Here is a 26,993-nt window from a genome sequence, read left to right as displayed (position 1 = left end):
AAATTGTAGGGTAAAGTGTGCGCATCACGAGATGAGGTGTTGCATGGAGAGGCGCAGCGTCACGGCGATCAGGGTCGAAGGGGAGGGGCGTGGCGCCGCGGAGAGAAGAGTTGGGAAGAGAATGCAGCAGCGTACGAGCTGCAATGGACCTTGAGGGCTCTCGGGAGGAATTGCAAAGAGAGGTAACTGCATCGCAGGGGAGAGCAATTGGAGGGGGAGGTCACAACAGGGGTTGAGATTTGATGACGCGTGTTTCTAAACCTAATCCTAATTTTTGGGAATTTCAAAATACAATTTTTTAAAAATTTTTGAAAAGTTGTTCATGTTGGTTATACATAGAGTTAGTTACCTATACTTTCTCTTTTACCAAAGAAATTTCTACATTAAATGTTAAAATTTTTTACATACATATAAAATCCGTATGAATCACTGATGCGCATTTAGACGATATTTATATAGATTATTATTTTTGTCCCAAATAAATCTGAGTGAAATATTTTGGATTATTTTAGAGGGAAATTAAAACTAATATAGCAAAAAATTTGAGGCTAATTATTCACAAATTTATAATAGAATTAACATTTTTCAAAACGAGTCTCAAATAAGTGTGAAGTTATTATGCACGTTCAAATGAAATACAAACGAATTCTAATTTTTGTCTTAAACTCGTTACTAATTTGTTTAAAATTTTGTGTGCCATAAAAAAAATGTTTGACAAGAAATTTTGGACCCAATTTAGCTGAGTTTGAATCTATTTTTTTATAACCTACACCGTAATCCGTTAAAAAAGTTATTTTAAACAACAAATATATTTATTTAGTACTTAATTCAATGGCTAATTTTTTTATAAATTAAATTGATATGATTAGACAATAATAAATTAAATTCACTTTTCGACAAAATTTTTTTTTCATAATTATTCCTGACAACATTCTAGACTTTGTTTTTTTCCTTAAATACTCTTAATTCTAAATAATAATTTTTTCCATAATTCTACCCTTACTTTTTTTCCATAATAATGAAAATCTGAATCCCTTTTGACTTTATAATTAACGCGGTCATGTATCTAGTTACAATTCTATTAGGTATAATGCAATTTGTTTGAGATGCAATGGATGTATAAATATCCTTCTTTGCAGTGCAAAATCCATATGATTCTTTACTACTCATTGTAGATATATTTATTCCATATGGTAGAAATATTCTTAAAAGATTTTTTCTTGTTAAAATTACATCCTAAAAGATCAAACTAACAAAAACTTTTTCAAAAGTTTAAAATCAGAACAAATTAAAGATAATCAAAGAATATTATTTTTTATAAATATCAAATAGCGAATAATGAAAATCCTTAAATTTTGTATATGTAAATGTGTAATATGAATAAATTTAACATATTATAATATCTAAAATTGAAAGATGTACATACATCTTATGACGAGTATCAATTAAAGAAATACATTAAAAAAATAAAAATAATAAGATATTCGGATTCAACTATATCTGTCAAGTATTTATTCCAAAGTTAGACAAAGAAATAGATTTATTCAAAACAAACCTTAAACTGTACAAAATTCCAAAGTATTAATAAAAATGTTTTTTTTTCTTTTTTTCAAAATTTAAAAAATTACATATGGATCGGACAAAGATTTGAACATTAAAAGAAATTTGCATATAAAAATGGAATTCAAATGATAAGGGCAAAAAGATATACTCTTAACATGCAATGTAACTCAACTATGTTTCTAAAACGAATAAGTTTGTAACAAGTGTATTTTGTGAATAAATTTCAAACTTTTACAATTGACACGCTATCTATTTAATTTATAGAATTAATGGTAAAATTAGTCACTAAAGATAGTTTGTTCGTCGAATTTATTCTCGAATTTTTCCAATTAAATTAGCCCATAAAAAATTAAAATTAATCGCATTTCTCCTTTCGTTAATGGATTAATATTCCACGTTAACCATTACTAATGACATCAGGAGTATTTCTTCAACCCTCATAAATTGTTGATCTCCTTTCATCATTTTTGAATTTTTCATCATGATGAAAAACAATTATTTTCTGCATTTGCTATGGATCTCCAAGTATTTTTCATAGGACAGGTAAAAAAATACACAAATCAGGAGACAATATGAATCATAATAATTTTACCAACAATTTTGCTAGATAACTAATTAGTGGTGCATCCAACAATTGAAAAAAATCCACTTACGAAAAAAAATAATACCTCAACGCCAGAGTCACCTTAATTTCACTTTCAATCCCATTCTTAGTAAAATAAACAATCACAAAAAACAAAAATAAACATCCCGAAACATAACAGAAAAAACATCTAAAATCATTGTAAAAGATTATCCAAAATTCTTTCACTTATGGTAAAGAAGAATGCATCCCTTTCGGATATTAAAACATCCAAAACCTAACAAAAAAGACATCCAAAATAATTTTAAAAAATTCAAAACCTTATAAAATGAGACATCTAAAGTTATTGAAAAAAGAATATCTAAAAACTAAGAAAAGAAACCTCTAAAACCATTCAAAAAAAAGCATTCAAAACCTAAAAAAAAGAAACATCAAACTTAAAACAAAAGAAAAAATACATTGAAAACATATAACAAAAAAATAGCAACCACAAACAATAAAAAGAAACACACTACAAAGTTTTTGTTTATTTGTGGCAGTTTTTTTTCTTATTTGTGGAGGTTTATAACCCCCACCAAATGGTTCGTGGGGGTTTCCAAAACCCTCAAAATTTGAGGTGCCACAAGGTCTTTTGTGGAGGTTTTGTGTGTGTTTAGTGGAGGTTTTATATTAGACTTTTGTGACAATTTTAAATCATTTTTGTGGCAGTTTAAAACCCCCATAAATTAATTTTTTAATTTAAAAAAATTAACTATTTTGTGAGATTTTCAACCCTCCACAAACTCTGTAATTATTTATTTATTTTTAATTTCAAATCATTCATTAATGTCATCTCATTTACATACTCTCAAATTAAAAATTTATTTTTTAATATCAAAATTTAAAAACTAAATTTTTTATAACATAATTCCTCAATATAAGACATAACTCTATATAAAAAATTCTCAATATCAATAGTTCTTGCCAAGACAGACATCTACAATAAAAGGAAAATGAACAACTATAACTATAACAGAGTACGTATTGCTTTATATTGAACAAAACTCCATAGCCAATATACAATAGTTTCCAAAATACTAAATTATACATGCCATCACATAAGCCAGATGCAGTAAAAAAAATAGCAATACATGAAGAAACAAGTTACTTGTTTAATGCAAAAAAAAATTACACAACCCAAAATGCACAGGAATTAGGAAACTACAAAAAAGATTCATGAATTTTAATAGACACCTGTATTCTGCATAAGAGCAGCTATATAAGTCGTTTTACCTCCAAGTGCTGCCCTGCATAGAGTATAAACTGGCATCAGAATTATCACATAAGTATTGCAAGCAAAGTGGTTTATGCATTGCTATTGAAATCAAGAAGTACTTATATTCAGGCTTTCAAGTGTATCATTTTTTAAGAATCTATTTGAAAATACAATCATTTTACATGTTCACCATTAATCAGCCACCGCATATAGAAACATGTATTTGGCATCTCATAAAAAAATATTATACTACTATAAACAAGTTCGATTATTCGTCTATTATAGATATGATTATTCAACTATGACAGGTTTGTTTTTTCTAGTAGCTGATTATTCAAATGGAAAAATGTGTAAATCAATATGTATAAATATAGCTATAAATAAATCACTTAATCTTGTAATTTAGCTATTAAAAGTGGCACATGGCAATTTTAAGGCATCCATAAGAATTTTTCTGGTCCTAGTTGCTCACACTAAAGACATAATATAGCTATAGGACCAAAACAGATAAGAGTCATCTTCAATTCTTTATACTGAGAGATAACAACAATGAGGATCCAAAACAAAGTCAATAATTGAGGCAAAGATATATCATTGCAACACAGATATGCTTTCAATTGTACAATTTAAATTTAGAAATGTACGGCATTACCAAAATTTTTTTTGTTTCCTCCATTTTGTCTGTGACATAATGTAAATAGAGTGAAAATTTGAGCTAATATAAGTTTTCTATACTTGGAGATAGATGTTTATCATGTGTATATAAGTTTAGTAAACTAAACGCAAAAAGGGAAAATGGTAATAGGAAAACTATGCACCATGTAGAAACCAGCCATATACTCCGGAGTGGCACCAATTGGCACTTGAGAATCATATACAACAAGTCCAACCTATCACAAATTTAGATTGTTACTTGTATTTTCTTCACCAAAAGAGGAATACGAGAAACAATAAGTCATAAATTAAAACATGAATTCATACCTTTGACCACTTGCTTAAAGGATCTAGATTTACTCCTCTATTTATTAAACATCTGCCAAATCCCATCTGCGTGTCTGATTGTACAGAGGAGCACAAAAAATACATAAACTCAATCAATAAGAAACATGGATAATTCAATAATAACATTTAAACATTGAACATTAGGAGTGAATATGTTACCTTCAAAGTGTTAGTCCTTAGACAAACGGGCCTGGGCTTTTCAAAGGCTTCAATTAGTTCCATAAGTTCAATTCACAAAATCCACAGACAAGGTGCAGAAATAGCAATATAGAATCATTGAAATCATAGAAGCAAGTGAGAAAGTATTCGTATGAAGCTGAACTAGGCACAAATTGAACTTAATAGAGATCTCAAATTCAATTCTTCTCTCCCACAAACACGGAGATTGTCTGAACACATTCTCAACGGAAGTGAGTGAGAAAATTTAAGTCCCGAACTAAACAAGAACAATTAGGAAGAAATTCTCACCAAATGACTTGGAACGACATGAGAATCAGTTCCACGAGATCTGTAAGACCCGGTTAATTAACGGCTAATTAACCCATAAAATGAGAATTTATTCTAGAAAGCCAAAAATGTTATTTTTATGGCTAAATGTGATAGAGGAGATTGAGACGAGAATTTCGGTACCAATTTTATAGAAAACAGACTAAGATTGGACCGAACGGGCCAAACCGGGCCAACTGGACCCAAAGTGGGCCCTTGACCCAACTAAACTAAACCAAAACCCTAGTTTTCAGCACTCTCTCTCCTCACAACACACTCAAACACGCTGAAATGGTGGAGAGGAAGGGAAGGACACTCTCTCAACTTCTTTCTCTCACTTGATCTTCAAACCACCATAAGTTTTGATCTAGAGCTCTGATTGCCGCACCGTTTGCTGCCACGCGTTCACCGCGGAGAGCTCTACAAAACCCATACAATTAATCTTGAGATAAGCCACGTTTTACTGTTCGAAATTCCAGCCCTTGATTTCGAGTTTCATGAGCAAAAATGTTGAGATTTTGGGTTCTTTGATGTTATAGGACCCAACTCTCTTGAAGGAGAAGGTTAATCTTGTTTCCTTGGACCTTGGGTATGGTAAGATTCTCAACCCTAGTGTAATTTGTTGTTCTATGAGGTTTGGGTATTGAGATGTTGTGTATGGGTATGATGATTGTGGCTTAGGTTGTGTATATGTGAATATTGGAGCTTGATTGGTGATTTTGGAAATCTTGGAAGAGGGTTTTGTGTGACAAAATCTGTTCTTGGAGGTGTTGAGACCTTGAGAGCTTGAGGAAAAGTGGTTTGGAAGTGCTCCAGTTGAGCTTGGGAAATCGGCTAAGGTATGGTTTCGGTTTTCCGTATCTAATATGTAATGTGGTAGGAAATACTTAGGCTAGAGGCCCTAAGATAGGCATTGAATTGTTGGTGTTGTTGAATGGTTGAGATATATGATGTGTTCATATATGTGATTATGAATATTGATGCCTTGATTGTGTGATATATGAGAAATGCATGTTGTGATATATGCTTGATGGATGATTGAGGTTGAATTGATGGGTGGTACCATGTTGATGGTGAGTATGATGTTGATCATGTATAATGATGGTTGATTTGGAAATTGATATTATTGGAAATTGGGATGAGAAGGATGTATGACATGATATTGTGTTTGTCCTTTAGCCATTTGATTGAGAAGTGTTAAAATGGTTGGATGTGGTTTTGGAAATTTTGGTAAAGTGTCAATGTGTGAGTTGAGGATGGCTTGTTGTTGATTTTGGTACATTTTGAATGATTTCAAAGAAAAGGGTTGAAATTGGCATGTTTTGATTGATTTTGAAAAGAGTTGAAAGTGGCTTGTTTTGAAAATGGCACTTTGTGGTTTTGTATGAAAACATGGTTTTTGGGCATACTTTGATGGGACATAACCTGGACTACGGATCTCTGATTTGTGCCAAATCTGTTTAGAAATGATTTAAAATGAGAGAGTTATGACCATCGGAAGATTGGGGGTTGAATCTGTGAATTCTGCAGCTTTTAACTTAGAAAATTTTTAGCAGAATAACCCTCCGCGCGTAGGCGCACTTGGCGCGTGCGCGCCATTCTTCCAGGAAGCACCATCCACGCGTGCGCGTGGTGTGCGCGGGCGCGTCGATGCGCTGCGCCATATGCCCAGCTATTTTCCAGAAAGTTGTGCTAGAATTGTGCCAGTTTTGTGCCTGGGCGCAAGAGCACCCACGCGTACGCGTGGCTGACGCTTGCGCGCCGTTTGGATATTTTTCAACCTGCGCGTTCACGCATATGACGCTTGCGCGTCGATGAGTTTTTGGCCATCCGCGCGTGCGCGTGGAGTGCGCCTATGCGTGGCCCTGTTTTCATCCCAAAGTTGATTTTTGAGTTTTAAAAGCCAAATTTCATACTTCTAAGCCTCCGATCTCACCACTTATATCTTAAATCATTGTGATATGCCTAGCATGAGGAAAAAGGGCTAGTGAATGTGGTAACTTGCGAGTGAAGCAAGGGGAAAAATGAATGATCATTGAGGATCAAAGATGAAAATGTGAGATGCGGAGAATGGCGGTGGAAGTGCTTGTTATGCCATGGGCCGAAAGGCCATAATTGTTAATGAATTGGCTGGTTATGGATTTAACCGTGAGCCGGATGGCTAGATTATTGCCGTGTTACGGCGGAGCCATGTTTATGGCCAAGTATAAATGCATATATGCTGTTGATTGAATTGTGAATGTTTGCACTTCCACCATTGGAGATGAGGGTTTCCCTGGGTAGTAGCAATGGCTAGCCACCATGTGCTCCAGGTTGAGACTCGAAGCTCTATTAACCCAATGTCGTAAGTGTGGCCGGGCACTGTGAAAGGCCCGGATGAGCTCGCCCCCATAAATATTCACCAGTGATGGTGATGGATAAATATTCACCAGTGAGGGTGATGGATATGGATCATGATTATGATCAAGTTTATGATGAGTATAACTCGAGTTGGGGATGCACGACAGAGGGACAGTCCAATGGTTAGCTACCAGGACTTGTCGGGTTGGCTCTATAACCGACATATGATATCATCAGCCACTAGGGACAGGCATGCATCATAAGCATACTACATGAATTGTTTGAGATTGCCTATTGACTGCATATTACTTGCTAATTGCCTAAATGCCTTATCTGTTCCTATTTGTAAATCTCTTGTCTGATATAACTGTGTTTGCTATATTATACTCCTGCTGGTGGTTGGGAGGTCTGAAGGAATTGGAAAGGGAAGTATTAGTTAGACTGAAGGATCTTTAGTCAGTTGCCACTTATGGTTTAGCTTGTTTATAAGCTTTGATATTACATGGAGGAAGTTCTAGGATTGCCTTCGGCTTTCCTCTATTATTATGTATTATATATGTGGAAGTTGTTACCGTACTGGGGACCTCTGGTTCTCACCGGATTTTGTGGTTTTCAGATGCAGGACACGAGGCTTCTCGTTAAGACATGCTGGAGACTTCTGGATTTAGCGAAGATCCTTTGTTGTCGGGACTCTGTTTTGGGTTATATATCTTGTTTAGATACTTTTATCTCCATTAAATAATACAAACTGTGATGACTCCTCTTATAGGAGGTTTTGGAGAATAGGTTTCTGTATTTGTGTCCTTTTGGGTTTTCCTTGGGGTTTTCCTTATTTTATTATATGTATATATTGCTATGCTCGGACCGGTTATCTTCGCAGCCGGATTTTGAGTCTTGATATTCCCGTTTTTGACACTCCTTATATATATGATCTTGCGTTAGCTTATTCTTTGCTCGTTATGTTATCGATCGGAGTGTTGCGCGTTCGAGTTACGGTTTTTGTTTACCCCTTTTTTTGCAAAGGCTCCTAGTTATAATCAATCATTCATACTACTATTCGTACTAGATTTTTGTTTTAGAGGTCGTAATACCTTGCCATCTCTGAATTATGACTTAAGCATAAGACTTTGTATGGTAGGGTGTTACAAGATCTGATAGCTCCGAACGCAGCTTCAATTGAAGCTTCCAGAGACTCCCGCTCGCTCGCCTTCTAGATTTCCTCAGCTAGTGCCACTGCATCCGTGCCAAAACCGCGCTCTGAGTTATAGATGTCCTCCTCTTGTTCGTTGCCTTCATCATCCTTGTTCAGATTGAGCTGCTCTAAGTTTGTCACTGCTGATGAAACACCATCTTCAGCTGAAAAGATGATGCAGCATATATTTAATATGGTAAAGAACTAAAGATTTCCAAAGAACTAAACAATTGCATCAGGGAGGGAATACACATGAACTATACTATCCTCATGTGTATTCCACCATTAGTGTATCATAAGTAGTGAAATACACACAACATGAGGATGACATCAGATTGACTTGCCAGAGGGAAAACACAAAATCTCTCTTTATCATTTCTTTCCATCAATGAAGTATTAAGTCCTTTTTTTTAAAGTAGCAGCCAAATCTCAACAACTAAGGTTCTTTTTCTTAAACAAGCATCAAAGTTCTTGTGAGCACGATCAAGGCCAAGTAAGTAAGGCCATGCAAGAAAGAAGCACAATTGAATATACCTCATCAACAGAATGAATGTTACGCTGGTCAGCAGTATACATCAGAACATCCTGTTAAAAGATAAAAAAGGATAAAATAAATTAAAAAGCGAAACATTTCCTCTTACATTGAATCATTTCAATAATGAAATTTTGAGAAACCACTCTCCTTATTTAGCAGTAGAAACCATTTGACCAGAAAAGAAAAACAAAAGTGGTAGTAGTGAAAGAGTATAATTTCACTCCAGCCATCGGCATAATTGACATTGGCTGGCCATCCTGGAAAGGATAAAGTCCACCATTGAAATCCTTGCCATAATTATTTAAATAGCACACCACCTTTGATGAACCAAAATTGTCAGCAACAGTATTAAATAAAATTCAATAAAAGAGAAAAGTAATGGAAAGTGGAATCCTGACTGCAAAGTGCCGCTGTATGAGGTAGGGTCTGTTATCATCACTATGCCACCTAATGCTTGCACCTCTGCTCCAGCTCCTGACAATGGAATAAATTAAGGGAAGGGAAGGGAAGAAGTGAATAAGAGAATCTGAAAAAGGAACCTAACCTTGCATTCTTCAGGGGATAGGATAAGCAGAATGAGATCCTTATGGAAGAGATGAGATGAGATGAGATGAGATGAGATGAATGATCAAGATACCTTTTTAGTTAGACCATGAGCTGACATAACATCATAGAGCTTGTGCATAAGCATTTCTTCTTCGACTTATTAATTATAACTCCATAACTTAATGATGAATTAGTGTTGATGAATTAATTACAAACATATCACACAGAAAAATAAATCATTATTCGAAAATTCATTGATACATGCCACCAGAAATCAGTATCACAATCTCAATAGATACCAGAAAGTACTTTCTCTTTTACAAACATCACATTTGTTATTTGTTACTGAAAAATGCATCAAACTAGGACTATCTAAATGAAGAATGTAATTTCTATTTCAAATAGAATAGCTAAAATAGTAAAAAAGCACAAATTAAGTTAGAGACAGGAAAATTCAGGGGTAGTGCCAAGCAAAGAACCTGAAGTTTTTGCGATTCATGGAGCATTGATCTGTAGGCTTCCATAAGGATCTTATTCTGCTTATCCATATATGCCTATTTCAACATAAAAATCAGAATCAAACCAGGATAAGAAAAAATATCAACACTAATTGTATCGCTATCAAGTTACTAAATAATCGCAAAAGTAACAAGCCAAGTCCGAACTCAGAGAAGCAACCAATCAAACTAAATTAATGTAGAGGAAATCACAAAATTAACAAAAAAGAAGCTTCCATATGAATGCACAAAAGAACGCAGAAGGAGATCTCAAAAGTTACCGTTTCGTGATCTCAGGAGACGCGCCGAAGGAATAGCTCCTCCTTCGACAATCACGTTCACCACTACCTCTGCAAGACACAACCACCGAAGGATTTGCACCAAGAGGAAGAGGAACGGAGGATTTACCGTTTTTGGCAAGATCGGCGAGCGCGTGAGTGGCGCGCTTGGCGGCGGCTCGATCTGACTCCTTCCATGGAAACCTGCTCCTGGACCTCGGCAAGAATGGCATCGCGGGCGTCGCCGGTTACTCTCCCTCTGATCTCAGACGCTACGGCGAGTTTGATGGTGATAATGGCGACTGCGGCGGCGAGTAGATCTGCTAGGGTTTCATTTTCACTCTTCTTCCTCTTCGATTTTTTTTTCAAGTTTTAGTTTGGAGTTAATTTGGGTTTAATCAGAGCAGGTTAGGGAATTGGATATTGGTTTAGAAAATTGGGCTTAGAAATTTAAACTAGTTTTAATTAATGGGGGTTTTATATTTTGCCAAAAATAAAATATGTTATGGAGGTTTTTTAAAACTTCCACAAAAAAATTCCCATAAACAAGTAGAAATCTTGTAGTGACATTCGAAACTGTAAGAAAAAGAAACATCCAAAATCATTGTAAAAGATTATCGAAAACTTTTTCAATTATAGTAAAAAAGCATGCATCACTTTCGAATATAGAAATATCCAAAACTTAACAAAAGAGAGATATCCAAAAGCATTTAAGAAAATTCAAAACCTAACAAAACAAGACATCCAAAATTATTGAAGAAAGAGCATCCCGGAACTAAGAAAAGAAACATCTAAAATGTAATACCCTACCACACTGAGCAAAGCAGAGGTGGCAAGATATTATGACCTTTAAAAGAAAAGGATATGTACATAAATATAGTGGATGAAATCATATCAAGGAGTCTTGAAGAATAAGCTAAACAAAAACAATAAACAGAGAATCATGTCACACTCGCATGGTTATTCGTAGAACGGACAAGTAAGATCAAAAGAAAACTGAAAATATATGTATATACCAGAGTTCCAAAACTCAGATAGCAAGCTCCAGACTCGACCTGCGAAGCTAAGGCCGGCCAGAGTATATAATTATATATATTTATATACAACCCAAAATAAAACTCAAACTACAAAATAAATACCTGTATCTCCAAGTCAACCTCTATGAGGGACAAACACAAAATGTACATGCAGAAATTCTATAAACATATATATATAGATTAAAACAAAATATGACAGCTCAAAAGATAGTTCTTCGCTTGTAAGGAGGTTCTCCAGATGCTCAACGAGGTGTCTCTCGACCTGCATCTGAAAAATAACAAAATATATATGGAATGAGAACCGGAGGTTCTCAGCATGGTAAAGGTGCCCGCATAGTTAATATAAAAGGTCCCGGGAGAGCCAGAGGCATTCCTAGAACTTCGACACTCATATTTCAGCTTAAGGATTCAACTAAACCAAAAATTAGGTAAGTTATCTAAGGTATTAAAGTTCTAAATCTAACTTTAACTTAACACTTCACTTTCTGACTCCTCCAATCCTCCGAGACACTGGTGGAACAACCCCCCTCACACCTCCGTCAAGAGGGATTTCTCAGAAAACATACACATACAATTCAAGCAAGGAAAACACAGATAGAGAAGCATTTACAGCAAGTAGAACAAGTAGCAGATAAGCAGAAGTAAACAGTTAAGCAAACTAAAACAATGCACTCTCAAACAAATCAAACAAATGCATATGATGTATGTATGTCCTATGGCTGATGAGTCTCATATGTCGGTTATACAGCTAACCCGACATGTCCTGGTAGTTAACCATTGGACAGTCTGTAAGGTCCTACATCGGTTGGAGAGGGGAACGAAGCATTCCTTATAAGGGAGTGGATACCTCTCCCTAGCATGACGTGTTTTGACGAGTGAGTGTGGAGGGCTTCGGCTATCATCCCTATCGTCAAAGGCAAAACCGTGAGGCCTTGTGTGCCAAAGCGGACAATATCGTGCTAGCGGGTGGTCTGGGCTGTTACAATATGGTATCAGAGCGGTCTTTCCTGTAGAGCCTTGGGAATGGACTGATTATGCTTCAATTGCATACTCTGAAAGTTTGTCATGTAGTAGGTCTTGTTTGAATAACGAGAATTAGAGCTTTATGTACATGACGGTCTATTGATTAATGCCATTAGTCTTGCATTGCATAATTCCTGGTATTAAGTTTGGCCGGCTTAACACTAGTGAATTATGTATATGGAAGCACCAATGGGTTATCATAAACAATATGCGAGTCATAGGTAATGCGAATCGCGGGTTTTGGGAACATTAGGAGTTAATTCTTGAGATTACTCGGTTAGGTGTCTTGAACTTTGCGAATATCACGCATCTTATTCCTGCTTGGTATGCTCGAAGGTTCTTGTCTGCGATACTTTTTTTGGAAAGTGAACAGATTATCTTTCAATCCTACTCTCTTGTTCACGTACGCTCTTGTTTGATCCTAACTGCATATGCCTGTTTAAAACCCTTGGTGTATTTACCTTCTTTATTTAGGCACTTCCTTTTGAATCATGTATTTTTTGATATACATTTGAATCTGTTTTGATGCAGGACACCTTTTTAAGTTCATAATTCGAGTCCTTTGTAAATAAATTGTAATTTAGTTTTTCTTTTATTTGATGATAATTACAGCCATTCTTTAAATCTTAACAAAACCGTTTCTGATTTGAAATATACAACCGCTTTTAATTTGATATGTACTTCTTTATATAAATGTTGAAAGTTTCTTATACAATTTAAAACTAGTTGTTTCCAATACCTCGCCTGTTTCTTCACTGATTTATGGAAATGTATATATACTTTAAATACAATTTGATTTTCTAACAATTTTATTACAGTTGTTACGAATATCCTTATTTGAGTATATATTTAAATATTTTTCAAAGAAAGATTTTTGTCTCTTTCCAGTTGGTTTTGTTTGGTAAGCTTCACTTAATTTATTTTTATTCGAATTTGGTTTAGCATACTATATTTTTTATGCTATTGTTGTTCTTACAAAAAAAAATGTTGGATTCATGTCTTTATTCTTATGAGTGAACCAATTTCTTTCTTAAACTCTTTATTTTTGTGGATGTCATATTTAATTCTGTTTTTAACTATTTTATTTTTTTTAACGTCATCATTAGTCTTAGTTTTCCATTTCTTGTGAATCTCATTCTCATCCGAGTCAACTTTAATTCGTTTCCATCTAATGCACCATTTGTCCTTTTATTTGTCTTTCTTTAGTCAAAGGTTCTTTCTTGAGAATTTTCTATTGATTGAGTTGTCTTCCTGGCGCGTTTTGTATTCCTTTAGACCAATTGGAAACTCATTTGATAATCCATACCCAGTGAGTTCTTGTTTGAATTCCCTTAATTTAAAGATCCTTTCTTTCATAGGCTGATTTCGTTTTAAGCACATCGTGACCTTCTTAAATGATACTTGCGAGGTGGTTATTTCAAGTATACTTTCAGAATTTTGTTTTGAACCATTTTTGAAAGGGTTTTGAATTCTTTTGAAGAAATTTAAGTTTTGAACCAACTTTTTAAGTTGTTAAGTTTCTTCTTAAACTTTTTGTTTCTATGAGTGACATGCTTTATGAATCCTAATTGAAATCCTTTAATTTAAGTCTCTTTCTTCAAAATGAGTTAGTTTCTTTTTAGCACATAATAATATTATTGAACATCCTTATAAAGTTGTGACTTCAAGTATATTATTGAAGTTTTGATTTAAACCTTTTTAAACAAGTTTCGATTTATTTTTATGCAAAGTTGTCCCTGACTAGAATTACTTTACTTGAGCAGTGCCTCTCTTTGGTGTGATTTGAACTTGTTTTGGGGCGATACATCTATTGAAGTTTTAATAAAATCACTTTCAATTTAGCTTACACTCCTTTACCTTATACTCTGAAAATTTCTATGTGATTTAAACCTGTTTGATTGTAATGCATCATCTTTTCTTTTATGAGTAAAACTTTATCTCAGATTTTTTTTCCAACAAGATTATAGTTTTCATACATGCTTAAAAAAGAAGAGAAAATACAATTTTGCTCTTAGTCAAATTAATCTTTCCATTTATGTAAGACCCGGTTAATTAATGGTTAATTAACCCATAAATGAGAATTTATTCTAGAAAGCCAAAAATGTTATTTTTATGGCTAAATGTGATAGAGGAAATTGAGACGAGAATTTCGGTACCAATTTTATAGAAATCGGACCAAGATTGGACCGAACGGGCCAAACCGGACCAACCGGACCCAAAGTGGGCCCTTGGCCCAACATAACTAAACCAAAACCCTAGTTTTCAGCACTCTCTCTCCTCACACAACACCAAAACACGCTGAAAATTGAGATGGAAGGGGGAAGAACACTCTCTCAACTTCCTTCTCTCACTTGATCTTCAAACCACCATAACTTTTGATCTAGAGCTCCGATTGCCGCTCCGTTTGCGGCCACGCGTTCACCGCGGAGAGCTCTACAAAACCCATACAATCAATCTTGAGGTAATCCACGTTTTACTGTTCGAAATTCCAGCCCTTGATTTCGAGTTTCATGAGCAAAAATGTTGAGATTTTGGGTTCTTTGATGTTATAGGACCCAACTCTCTTGAAGGAGAAGGTTAATCTTGTCTCCTTGGACCTTGGGTGTGGTAAGATTCTCAACCCTAGTATAATTTGTTGTTCTATGATGTTTGGGTATTGAGATGTTGTGTATGGGTATGATGATTGTGGCTTAGGTTGTGTATATGTGAATATTGGAGCTTGATTGGTGATTTTGGAAAGCTTGGAAGAGGGTTTTGTGTGATAAAATCTGTTCTTGGAGGTGTTGATACCTTGAGAGCTTGTGGACAAGTGGTTTGGAAGTGCTCCGGTTGAGCTTGAGAAATCGGCTAAGGTATGGTTTTGGTTTCCCGTATCTAATATGTAATGTGGTAGGAAATACTTAGGCTAGAGGCCCTAAGATAGGCATTGAATTGTTGGTGTTGTTGAATGGTTGAAATATATGATGTGTTCATATATGTGATTATGAATATTGATGCCTTGATTGTGTGAAATATGAGAAATGCATGTTGTGATATATGCTTGATGGATGATTGAGGTTGAATTGATGGGTGGTACCATGTTGATGGTGAGTATGATATTGATTATGTATAATGATGGTTAATTGGAAATGGTATTATTGGAAATTGGGATGAGGAAGGATGTATGACATGATATTGTGTTTGTCCTTTAGCCATTTGATTGAGAAGTGTTAAAATGGTTGGATGTGGTTTTGGAAACCTTGGTAAAGTGTCAATGTGTGAGTTGAGGATGGCTTGTTGTTGATTTTGGTACATTTTGAATGATTTCAAAGAGAAGGGTTGAAATTGGCATGTTTGATTGATTTTGAAAAGAGTTGAAAGTGGCTTGTTTTGAAAATGGCACCTTGTGGTTTTGTATGAAAACATGGTTTTTAGGCATACTTTGACGGGACATAACTTGGACTACGGATCTCTGATTTGTGCCAAATCTGTTTAGAAATGAAATTGGATCCGGGATGTCCATGCCGTTCGAAGAACGGGTGAAAAACGATTTAAAATGAGGAAGTTATGTCCGTCGGAAGATTGGGGTTTGAATCTGTAAATTCTGCAGCTTTTAACTTAGAAAATTTTTAGCAGAATGACCCCTCGCGCGTAGGCGCACTTGGTGCGTACGCGCCGTTCTTCGAGAAAGCGCCATCCACGCGTGCGCGTACGCGTGGACCTGTTTTCATCCCAAAGTTGATTTTTGAGTTTTAAAAGCCAAATTTCATACTTCTAAGCCTCCGATCTCACCACTTATGTCTTAAATCATTATGATATGCCTAGCATGAGAAAAAGGGCTAGTGAATGTGGTAACTTGCGAGTGAAGCAAGGGAAAAATGAATGATCATTGAGGATCAAAGATGATTATGTGAGATGCGGAGAATGGCGGTGGAAGTGCTTGTTGTGCCATGGGCCGAAGGGCCGTAATTGTTAATGAATTGGCTGGTTATGGATTTAACCGTGAGCCGGATGGCTAGATTATTGCCGTGTTACGGCGGAGCCATGTTTATGGCCAAGTATAAATGCATATATGATGTTGATTGAATTGTGAAGGTTTGCACTTCCACCATCGGAGATGAGGGTTTCCCTGGGTAGTAGCAGTGGCTAGCCACCACGTGCTCCAGGTTGAGACTCGAAGCTCTTTTGACCCTATGTCGTAAGTGTGGCCGGGCACTGTGAAAGGCCCGGATGAGCTCGCCCCCATAAATATTCACCAGTGATGGTGATGGATAAATATTCACCAGTGAGGGTGATGGATATGGATCATGATTATGATCAAGTTTATGATGAGTATAACTCGAGTTGGGGATGCACGGCAGAGGGACAGTCCAATGGCTAGCTACCAGGACTTGTCGGGTTGGCTCTATAACCGACAGATGATATCATCAGCCACTAGGGACAGGCATGCATCATAAGCATACTACATGAATTGTTTGAGTTTGCCTATTTGACTGCATATTACTTGCTATTTGTCTAAATGCCTTAATTGTTCTTATTTGTATATCTCATGTCTGATATAACTGTGTTTGCTATATTATACTCCTGCTGGTGGTTGGGAGGTCTGAAGGAATTGGAAAGGGAAGTATTAGTTAGACTGAAGGATCTTTAGTTAGTTGCCGCTTACGGTTTAGCTTGTTTATAAGCTTTGATATTTTCTGGAGGAAGTTCTAGGATTGCCTTCGGCTTTCCTCTATTATTATGTATTATATATGTGGAAGCTGTTACCGTACTGGGGACCTCTGGTTCTCACCCATGCGGATTTTGTGGTTTTCAGATGCAGGACGCGAGGCTTCTCGTTGAGGCATGCTGGGGACTTCTGGATTAGCGAAGATTCTTGTTCTCGGGACTCTATCTTGATTTATATATCTTGTTTAGATACTTTTATCTCCATTAAATAATACAAACTGTGATGACTCCTTCTAGAGGGGATTTTAGAGATTAGGTTTTCGGTATTTGTGTCCCTTTGGGTTTTCCTTGGGGTTTTCCTTATTTTATTATATGTATATATTGCTATGCTCGAACCGGTTACCTTCGCAGCCGAATTTTGAGTCTTGATATTCCTGTTTTTGATACTCTTTATATATATGATCTTGCGTTAGCTTATCCTTTGCTCGTTGTGTTAGTGATCGGAGTGTTGCGCTTTCGAGTTGCGGTTTTTGTTTACCCCTTTTTTCTACAAGGCTCCTAGTTATAATCAATCATTCATACTACTATACGTACTAAATTTTTGTTTTAGAGGTCGTAATACCTTGCCATCTCTGAATTATGACTTAAGCATAAGTCTCTGTATGGTAGGGTGTTACAATTTACAAAGTTTGTGTAATCTATTTCCACTTGAATTTATATTGAAATAATGCCACATTTACATTTTTATTACTCTTTTGAAGGATGTTTGTTACCCATTTTCTCTTTCAAACATGAAATGATTTCCCCTTAAGTTTCCATTCTTTACGAACAATGCATTTGAAAATATTTTTAACCATACTCTTGAGTTCTATAAACTTTGTCTTTGGTTTGGATATACTTCTTCTGCAAACCTCATATTTACTTGTCTCAGCTTGAATTCGTTTCAAAATACTGCATTGTTTTTCATCTTATTGGTCTTATCAAATTTCTTCGATTCAAGAGTTACCCTAAAAGTTATTAGTTGACTCTCTTTCCAGCACTCTTTATTACTCGTTCATCCTTGTCTACTTGTGATTTCAGCAATTCTTTCAAATTCTCGCGAACACGGTCCTTGTCGTTGTTCTTCCTTTTCTATGGTCTACTATCCTTCTGAATATACTCGAGATTAGTTTTGGCATTTTGTGCGACCATTAGACTTAGTAAACGACACATTAGTCCTTTAAGACACGTTTGGTGAATGCAAAAGGTGAAACTTATGAGTGTACGACATCACAGGGAGTTGTGAAACCTTGTTTTACGTGAAAGAGTTTTGTTGATGTGGGACTTATAACCAGTAGTAAGGATCGCAAAGTGTTTAACAAAGTTGAGAACCTTCGGATGAGTTGCTCAATGAAGTATGGTTAAGAATAGTGGAGATAAGTTATGTTGAAGTTTGAATAATTGAATCTCTGAAGTTGATATAAGATCAGTATGCGGACGTTAAGCACATTATTTTAACCCCAGCTTGTTTTATAGCCTTTTGCCGCCTTGCTTTACCGTCACACGTTTGAAACATATTATTTTGTGCATCAAGCCTATCTTGTAACCTTGTTTCACATCACACTTATATCCTTTATATTTTTATTCCATATAAAAATCCTGGCATTTGAAACTATATGTATATAAATATAATGAGGACTTTTTGCTTCTTTAAATAAGTTCAAGAGTGAAGTAATAAGAAATCTCCTTTATTTCGTATCAATTTTCGAGGACGAAAATTTTTATAAGGTGGGTAGGATGTAAGACCCATAATTTTCAAAAAAAATATTATCATAAGTTAATTTCAATTTATTTATTCATTAAAAACTTTATTTTCAGAAAATATTTTATTAAAAATAATTAAATTAAATTTTGACAATTAAATTAGAAATTTTACTTAATATTATAATTATTGAATAATTTTCTATATTTAAATTAGGCAGCTTAACAGTTGTAAAAGAATAAAGATTTTATACAATTTAGTTAAATAATAGAGATTCTATAATTTAATACTTTAATAGTTTAATTTTATAAATAAAGAAAATTAATTATATTAAATCTAATTTTAAATTAAAATATTTGATTAAAAGTTAATTAATAAATTAATAATCAAATAACATTTTCAAATAATTCTAAAGGATTAAATTAAATTTTTAATTAATATTCTATACCCATAATTTTATTAAAATTACCTAAACTACCCTAATCCTAACTTTAATTAAATCAAACCCGAACCCCCTAACTTAACCCTACCGTCATTCACTTTCCTATTTCTTAACCTAACCTACGGGAGAAAGGGAAATAAGGAAAGAAAGGGAAAATAAGGAAAACGGGGGAAGAAAGGGGAAATAAGAAAAGAAAGGGGAAATAAGGAAGGCAAGGGGGAACTTGAGAAGTAGGGAACTGAGAAAGGAAGAAAGGGAAAGCGAGTGACGAGAGAAAGAGAAGCGGAGAGGGAGAAGAAGAAGAAAAGTGAGTTGAGAGGAAGAAGCCGCCGCCATTGCGGTCCGCGTTCACGTCGTCGTCGTAGCGCCGCCATCCTTGCGCCAGTCGTTGCCGCTGTCGGCGATGGAGCCCGTCGCCGCCATTCGCGCCTCTATCGCCGCCAAAACTACACACCGTCGCTGGAGTCTGAACGCCGCTGCAACCACCACGTGTTATCATCTTCAGATCCGCCGCCGTTTGAGTCGCAAACAGGGGAACACGCGCGAAGGAAACTGTTGCGGAGCTGTCGTCCCCGCCACGAAGTCCGTCGCCGTTGCTGCTGCTGTCAGCGCCGTTGTCCATGGGTGAGGCAGAGGAGAGAGATCCGGGAGGAAGGGAGGATCGGGACCTGTCCAGCCACCGCGCACAGTTGCCGCTCCTATCGCCGGCCATCCTCATCAAATCTGCCGCCTCCGAAGCTTCGGGCCACGATTTCTGACCGCGCCTCTGCCGCCGGAGAGCGCTGCTGCCACCGAAAACCGCCTTTGAAGCCTGTGTATATTGGAAACTGTCGCTGAAACCCCTGTCTTTTTGGTAAGCACTTTGTTTCTGAAACTTCTTGAAAATCAATGTTCCGTTGCAATCTGTTGGAGATTCTGAGATGCTGGTACCGTAGGTTTGGATTCCGGTATTTGCTCATTGTAATTAAGGTTGTTATTGAACCACCGGAGCTTCGGGAAGTGCCGGAGCTGCCGCCTGATCGGTTCAGAGAGTCACTGCTGCTTTGTTTCTCGTGGTGAGGTTATTTGATTCTATTTCAATTTATCGTAAATGTTCCATTACTAATTTCGTTCTGTTCCGCTCAATATCAATTTCGCTTTAAATTCCAATTTATGTCAGAAAAGTGTTGTTGCCGCGATTCTTGATGCCGCTGTTGATATTGTCTGAAAATAAACAAGGTTGCTGCCGCTGCTGTAAAATTGAAAATAAACAAAAGAGGAATTGATGAGTCTAACTACTGAGCTTTGACTAAATCGAGGTAGGGGTTTTTCTTAAAATCTAATTTACATTACAGAGTTGTGATAAATAGATATTGATGCAAAGAGATATATTTCTGTGATTACATTTGTCTTATGGATGTGATGGTTTGTTGGACTGAATTATTGGGTGTTTGATTGCTTGAGTGAAGTACGGTTGTTGATAAGAAATGGATTTGGAAAGTTATTTACTTGGTTATTATGAAAAGTGGTTTTTCTTGGTTTGAAGTTAAACCGGTTTGATTTTGAGTCGGTCTGATTTTATAAATAATTTAATACTTGAGCTGGTTTGACTTTAAAAAGAGTTTTATTATTGGAATTCGTCTGATTTGAAAATACTTTGATACTGGAATTGGTTGAATTTTGGAAAGTGATTAAGATTTGGAAATGGTTGAGAAAGGATTTGAGAAATGTTTGGATGGGACCCGAAAAGGGTGGCAGTGTCCGAGTTTTAAAGGAAATGCTGCCGAAATTTTATAAAATTGGGAGCTTTATTTGAAGTAATTAATTAAAAAGATTTGTTTTTAAACGTTCTATGTTTCAAGATTGATTTATTTATCAAAGAAAGAATTATGTTTTGAATTAGGACTGTTAATGAATGGGATGGAAAGAAGGATGATGAGGATTGATGAGGATTTTCCTTGAAATATGGTTTTTGAATGAAGTTGGAAATGAGATTTGGATTGATGAATGATTATGATGTTAAAAATGTTGAGATATGATCTTTGAATTATTTATATGGCTTATGAATTTGAAATATTTGGGATACGAGGTTCCCTGGATTAAGTGCCGTGGCTTGCCACCACGTGTACCAGGTTGAAAACTCGATACTCTGTTGACCCTACGATGTAAGTGTGTGACCGGGCACTATATAAATTCCCGGGAATGTTACCCCCATTGAGTAATATTGATTATTTGAGAAAAAACTATGCATAGACTCTTGGGGATGCACGTCGGGGGACAGTCTAAGTACAATTCAGACTTGTCGGGTTGGCTGGATAACCGACAGATGAGCCTCATCAGCCATAGGATAGGCATGCATCATATGCACTTGTATGCTTTGCTTGAGTTTGAACTTGTTTTGGTTTGCCTAATTGCTAAACTATTCGTAACTGCTACTTGGACTATTTGCTGTAACTGCTGCCTACTTGTGCTTTCCTTGTCTGCCTTGCCTGTGTTTGTCCTAGCGTGCTACATTTGAGATTGAACTTTGGTGCTATATTAATGATTGTATTGTTTGATTGCGTGGTTGGTTTCTGATTGTAAGTTTCTTATAAGAAAGAAAAGGTTTCGGATTTCTGAAAGATTAAACATTGTTTCTTTGAAAAGGTTTTGAACAATTACCTATTGGTTTTTTTAAAAGATTCATAAGGCAATGATAATCACTGAGCTTGAAAACAGTTTTCTTATAAAATATCTTCTTATGACAACTTTGAAACTCCGTGGTGAGACCGTGTGGTTAGGTTCTCACCCCCTACAGCTTTACCTTTTCAGGAACCAAATGAAGAGGCATTAAGGAGTGTTATACTGCGTTTGGTTTATATATTTTTGTATTAATTAGCTTATTTTCTTCCCTCGTCTTTGTTATTACAAATTTGTAAGAGGGATAGGAGTTGTATGTTTTATATGTAAATTGTATTATGAGTTATTATATAAGGAGTTTTGTATATGAATCTATGCCTGCTTGTATTTTTCCTAAGATATAGTATTTATTTCCGGTTTTCGAAGAAATCAGCGATACAGTGTCGAGTCACAGGCTCCTATTTTAGTATTTAGTATGTAAAGTAGTCGTAATACTTCTTGCTATCAGAGTGGCGCAGCCGGAAGCGTGACTTCTGATAGTGAGGGTGTTACACAGTCCCTCTGTACGCGCATCCCCAAGCTCAATAATATAGTATTCCATGGATTCAAACTCCAAGCTCAATAACATAGTATTCCATGGAGTCAAACTCCAAGCTCAATAATGTTCCATGGAGTCAAACTCCAAGCTCAAATATAATATTCAATATTCATATATATATGCATGCCCAGGGGGAATCCGGGGGGTTAAAGTGCCCGGTCACATCTTGCGACAGAGGGTCAACAAATAGTCTCAAATACACAAGCCACATAATAATCTCTTTCCTTTCTAAAATAACACTTCAAATCAAAACTCCAATTCTTATAGAAATTTTGGCGGTATCTCCTCTAAGACTCGAATTTCTACCATCCTTCAAGGGTCCCAACTACCAAACCAAACTCCTCTCAGTCTTTCAAATCATTTCAAAATCAAACAAATACCAATATTAAATCTTTTCCCAAAACCAACCAACTTCAACAGCAAATTATTAACAACAGCTAAACCACACATTTTATACCATATACACAATCCATCAATTATACATTCAGTTCATTCCTATCTTAAGGTCTTCTAGCCTAAGTTTTCACGTAACATTAAACATTAACTACGAGAAACCAAAACCATACCTTCGTACGAAATCAAAATATTCGAAGCTACGGAGAAGCTTTCTGACCGAGCTATCGAAGAAGAAAACGTCTAGAATCGTCCGTACCTCTTAGAACTCCAGTTGGCCAAACTCAAGGGGTAGAGGAGCTACGTCACCGTCAACTTTCACCAATAAAAAATGGTGCCAACGTGTAGAGGAGAATGATATGAATACTTTTACTGGATTAGGTTTTTGATTGAGGTTACGGATTGCAAGAAATCGAAAGTGGAAGTTTGGTGGGGATTTACGTTCTCTCTCTTTCTCTCTCGGTTACGCTCTTCTTTTTTCTCACCGTACGTTCTCATTCTTGCTTCTATATATGATCCTTTGTTAGCGTACAAATATCGTTAGTAGAAGGATGATATTATTATTATAATTATAATATCTGAAGTACACTAATATATATATATATATATACGTATATGCATAAACTTTAGTGGATAATAATAATGATATATATATAAACGAAAGCATAGACTAGGTAATCGAAAATAGGTAAATCAAATAGTTATAATATTACTAACGTAATAATAATAATAATAATAATAATAATTTATATATTAGGTTAATAATATATGAGTTATTAATCTAAATGACATTAGTAACTTAAGGGTGAAAGGTATTTAATGAAGCATTAGCAAAGCTAAGCTCAACAAAGAGTAACCGATATTTACTCATATCGGCGGATATCGAACTCGATAATAAAATAATTTCTAAGTATAGAAAACTCCAATTTATGAAATAAATTATAACTTATTATATTTATATTTTTAAAATTGAGGGTCGCTACATAAAACTATTAAAAAAATTATCCAAAACCTAAAAAGAAGAAAAATCAAAAATAAAGAAAAAGAAATATCCAAAACATATAACAAAAACACATCCGAAATCTAGGAGAAAGAAACATCTAAAACTTGTAAAAAGAATCATCCAAAACTTAGAAAAAATTCGCGGGTGGCGAGTGTGCTGTTAAGGCCTCTTGCTAAGAGTCTTTTGGTGAACTTGGGATTGGGTTGATGTTATTGTGGCTAAAAACGCCACCAACAGAACGCGAAGCTCTTTTTTGTCGTCGAAGCCATGGTTTCACAAACATAAACTAACATAGGAATAGAGATAGTACTAGAGCGTTATTGTTTTTTTTATGAATCTTGATTAGTGAATATGCACGACGACAAGTTCTAGGGGGCAGCGTCGCAGCACGAGAAATTACAGGGGGCGCACATCATGACACGAGAAATTGTAGGGTAAGGCGTGCGCATCACAAGACGAGGTGTTGCATGGAGAGGCACGGCATCTGGGCGACCAGGGTCGCATGGGAGGGTCACGGCGCCGCGGAGAGAGGAGTTGGGAAGAGAATGCGGCAGCGCACGAGCAACAATGGATGTTGAAGGCTCTCTGGAGGAATTGCAAAGGGAGGTAACAGCGTCGTGGGGGAGAACAATTGGAAGGGAGGTCGGAGTAGGGGTTGAGGTTGGATGGCGCGTGTTTCTGAACCTAATCCTAGTTTTTGGAAATTTCAAAATACGATTTTTTTAATTTTTTGAAAAAGTTATTCATGTTAGTCGTAGAGTTGGTTACCTATATTTTCTCTTTAACAAACAAAAAGTATCTTTCTACATTAAATGTTAAAATTTTTTAACATACATATAAAATCCGTATGAATCACTGATGCACATTTAGACGAAATTTACATAGATTATTAATTATTTTCGTCCTAAATAAATCTGAGTGAAATATTTTGGATTATATTAGAGGGTAGTTAAAACTAATATAGAAAAAAATTTGACACTGACTATACACAAATTTATAATAGAACTAACAATTTTCAAAACGAGTCTCAAATAAGTGTGAAGTTATTATGCACATTCAAATGAAATACAAGCAAATTCTAATTTTTATCTTAAACTCACTACTAATTTGTGTAAAAAATTTTTGTGCCATAAAAAAATATTTGACAAGAAATTTTTGGACCAAATTTAGCTGAATTTGAATATATTTTTTTATAACCTACACAGTAATCTATTAAAAAAGTTATTTTTAAACAACAAATATATTTATTTAGTACTTAATTTTTTATGGCTAATTTTTTTATAAACTAAATTGATATGATTAGACAATTAAGTTCACTTTTCAACAATAATTTTTTTTTATAATTATTCCACACAACGTTCTACACTTTATTTTTTTCCTTAAATACTCTTAATTCTAAATAATAATTTTTTCCATAAATCTACCCTTTATTTTTTCTCATAATAATGAAAATTTGAATCCCTTTTGACTTTATAATTAATGTGTTCATGTATCTAGTTACAATTTTATTAGGTATAATGCAATTTGTTTGAGATGCAATGGATATATAAATATCCTTCTATGCGGTGCAAAATCCATATGATTCTTTACTACTCATGCTAGATATATTTATTCCATATCGTTTAAGGTCTCATGACTCATATGGCCCTCCTTGTCTTCCGTATACAATTTTCCTCTTTTATATATGTACTATGTCTTCAGAAAAGATCATTGTAAATTTACATATCAATTTAATAAAGTACCAAAAAATTATATTATAATATTTGTTAAACATACTTTTTGTGAATGTGTTGGCAACGCGACTACCTACATTGGTACATTGAAAGGGACATCAAATTGAATGTTTCATTGGAACACATTCATCTAAGGCACATTCGCATACATATGTTGGTGGGAGTGCTCAAAAGAATGTTCATTGTGAGGTTTGGGTTGCCATTCAAGATTTTACTATTATTGTTTTCTTTTTTGTTGAGAATGTAATTCAAGAAGTGTCTTCCTGAGTTTGTTATGTAATTAGATTATTTTGTTAGAGTGACAACGAAAATCTTTGTCAATAATTAATCGGAAAAAGAATTTATTGGAGGAACAACAAAAATCTATGTCAATAATTAATCGAAAAAAGAATTTATTCATTCAAGAATTTAATATTAGATATTTAAAATCTAACCATCACATATTTAAAATACATGCTAATTGGTTGATTGTTCCCTGCGATTTATCCAAGTGTATAATATATAAGTCATAATATAATTGTATTTATTATTTTGCTTTGTTGTGTACAAATGATGTATGTTTTTATTTCTCTTGTTGAGAATCAAACGCATTATTTAAAGAATAATAATTTAAATGGATCCTTAGTAAATTTCATATTAAATAACTTGATCTCCAACAATTTCTATTTAAAAGTTATTGAGAATTATTTCGCTTAGATAGATTTTGATTTTTCTTTTACTTTTATTAAAATTTTTAATATGTGGGTAGAACAATTAGATTCTTAAATAAATTTATTACAAGATAATTAAGTTCTAAAAAATATGGCATGATAAGACAAATTAATCACTCTTCAAAAACCAAATAATTTGTCTTGTAGTCATTCTTGAAACTTTTTAAACTAATAAAATTTTGTTCTAATATTTCTTAAGAACCAATTTAATTGCTTACTGAACTAATTGTGAAAAAACTTAATTAAATGTACTTTATAACTCTTTCATTACTAGAAACACACCTGGTATCGATGGATTTACTTTTGGGAAAAATTCTGACTGAAATTTCTATCGAATTTAGTGTCGTCACAGACGACACAAATGATGAATTTTGGTTTTTCGCCAAATGTTACTATCGGACAAATAATTAAGATGGAAATTCCACAAAAAATTATGGGCGTAATTAAATAAGTTGGCACCAAGTCTTAATTTTTATTCAACAAAAATTCTAATTTGAAAATGCTTCAACATTTTGTATTACCGTAGAATAAATTCGATGGTAATACCAATGATAATGACTTTATTTAAATCGAATTTGTCATCCTCTCTCCTTCAATTCTGAAAATAACCCTTCTCCCAAACTGTAACACCCTAACTACCAAAGTTCACGCTTCCGGCTGCGCTACTCTGATAGCTCGGACATTACGACGACACTTATACTATTTAATATTAAAATATGAGCCTGTTTAAAACTTTAAACTGTGAAACTGCTCCCAAAATACTTTCATCCGATAACATACATCCATAGATA

At 34.9% G+C, this 26,993-nt stretch overlaps 1 long non-coding RNA gene across 1 annotated transcript; it reads left to right on the top strand.

Moving 5' to 3' along the window:
* The first annotated feature begins 20,125 nt into the window (after positions 1-20,125).
* On the top strand, positions 20,126-22,136 carry LOC140178367 (uncharacterized). The gene is made up of 2 exons (XR_011871394.1): positions 20,126-20,222; positions 20,327-22,136. It is a non-coding gene; the product is annotated as an uncharacterized lncRNA (long non-coding RNA).
* The last annotated feature ends 4,857 nt before the right edge of the window (positions 22,137-26,993 follow it).

Source organism: Arachis hypogaea, chromosome 14, assembly GCF_003086295.3.
Source record: "Arachis hypogaea cultivar Tifrunner chromosome 14, arahy.Tifrunner.gnm2.J5K5, whole genome shotgun sequence".
Taxonomy (NCBI): Eukaryota; Viridiplantae; Streptophyta; class Magnoliopsida; order Fabales; family Fabaceae; genus Arachis; species Arachis hypogaea.
Note: the sequence above shows the minus strand (reverse complement) of the source record. Positions and strands in the feature narration are given on the sequence as shown.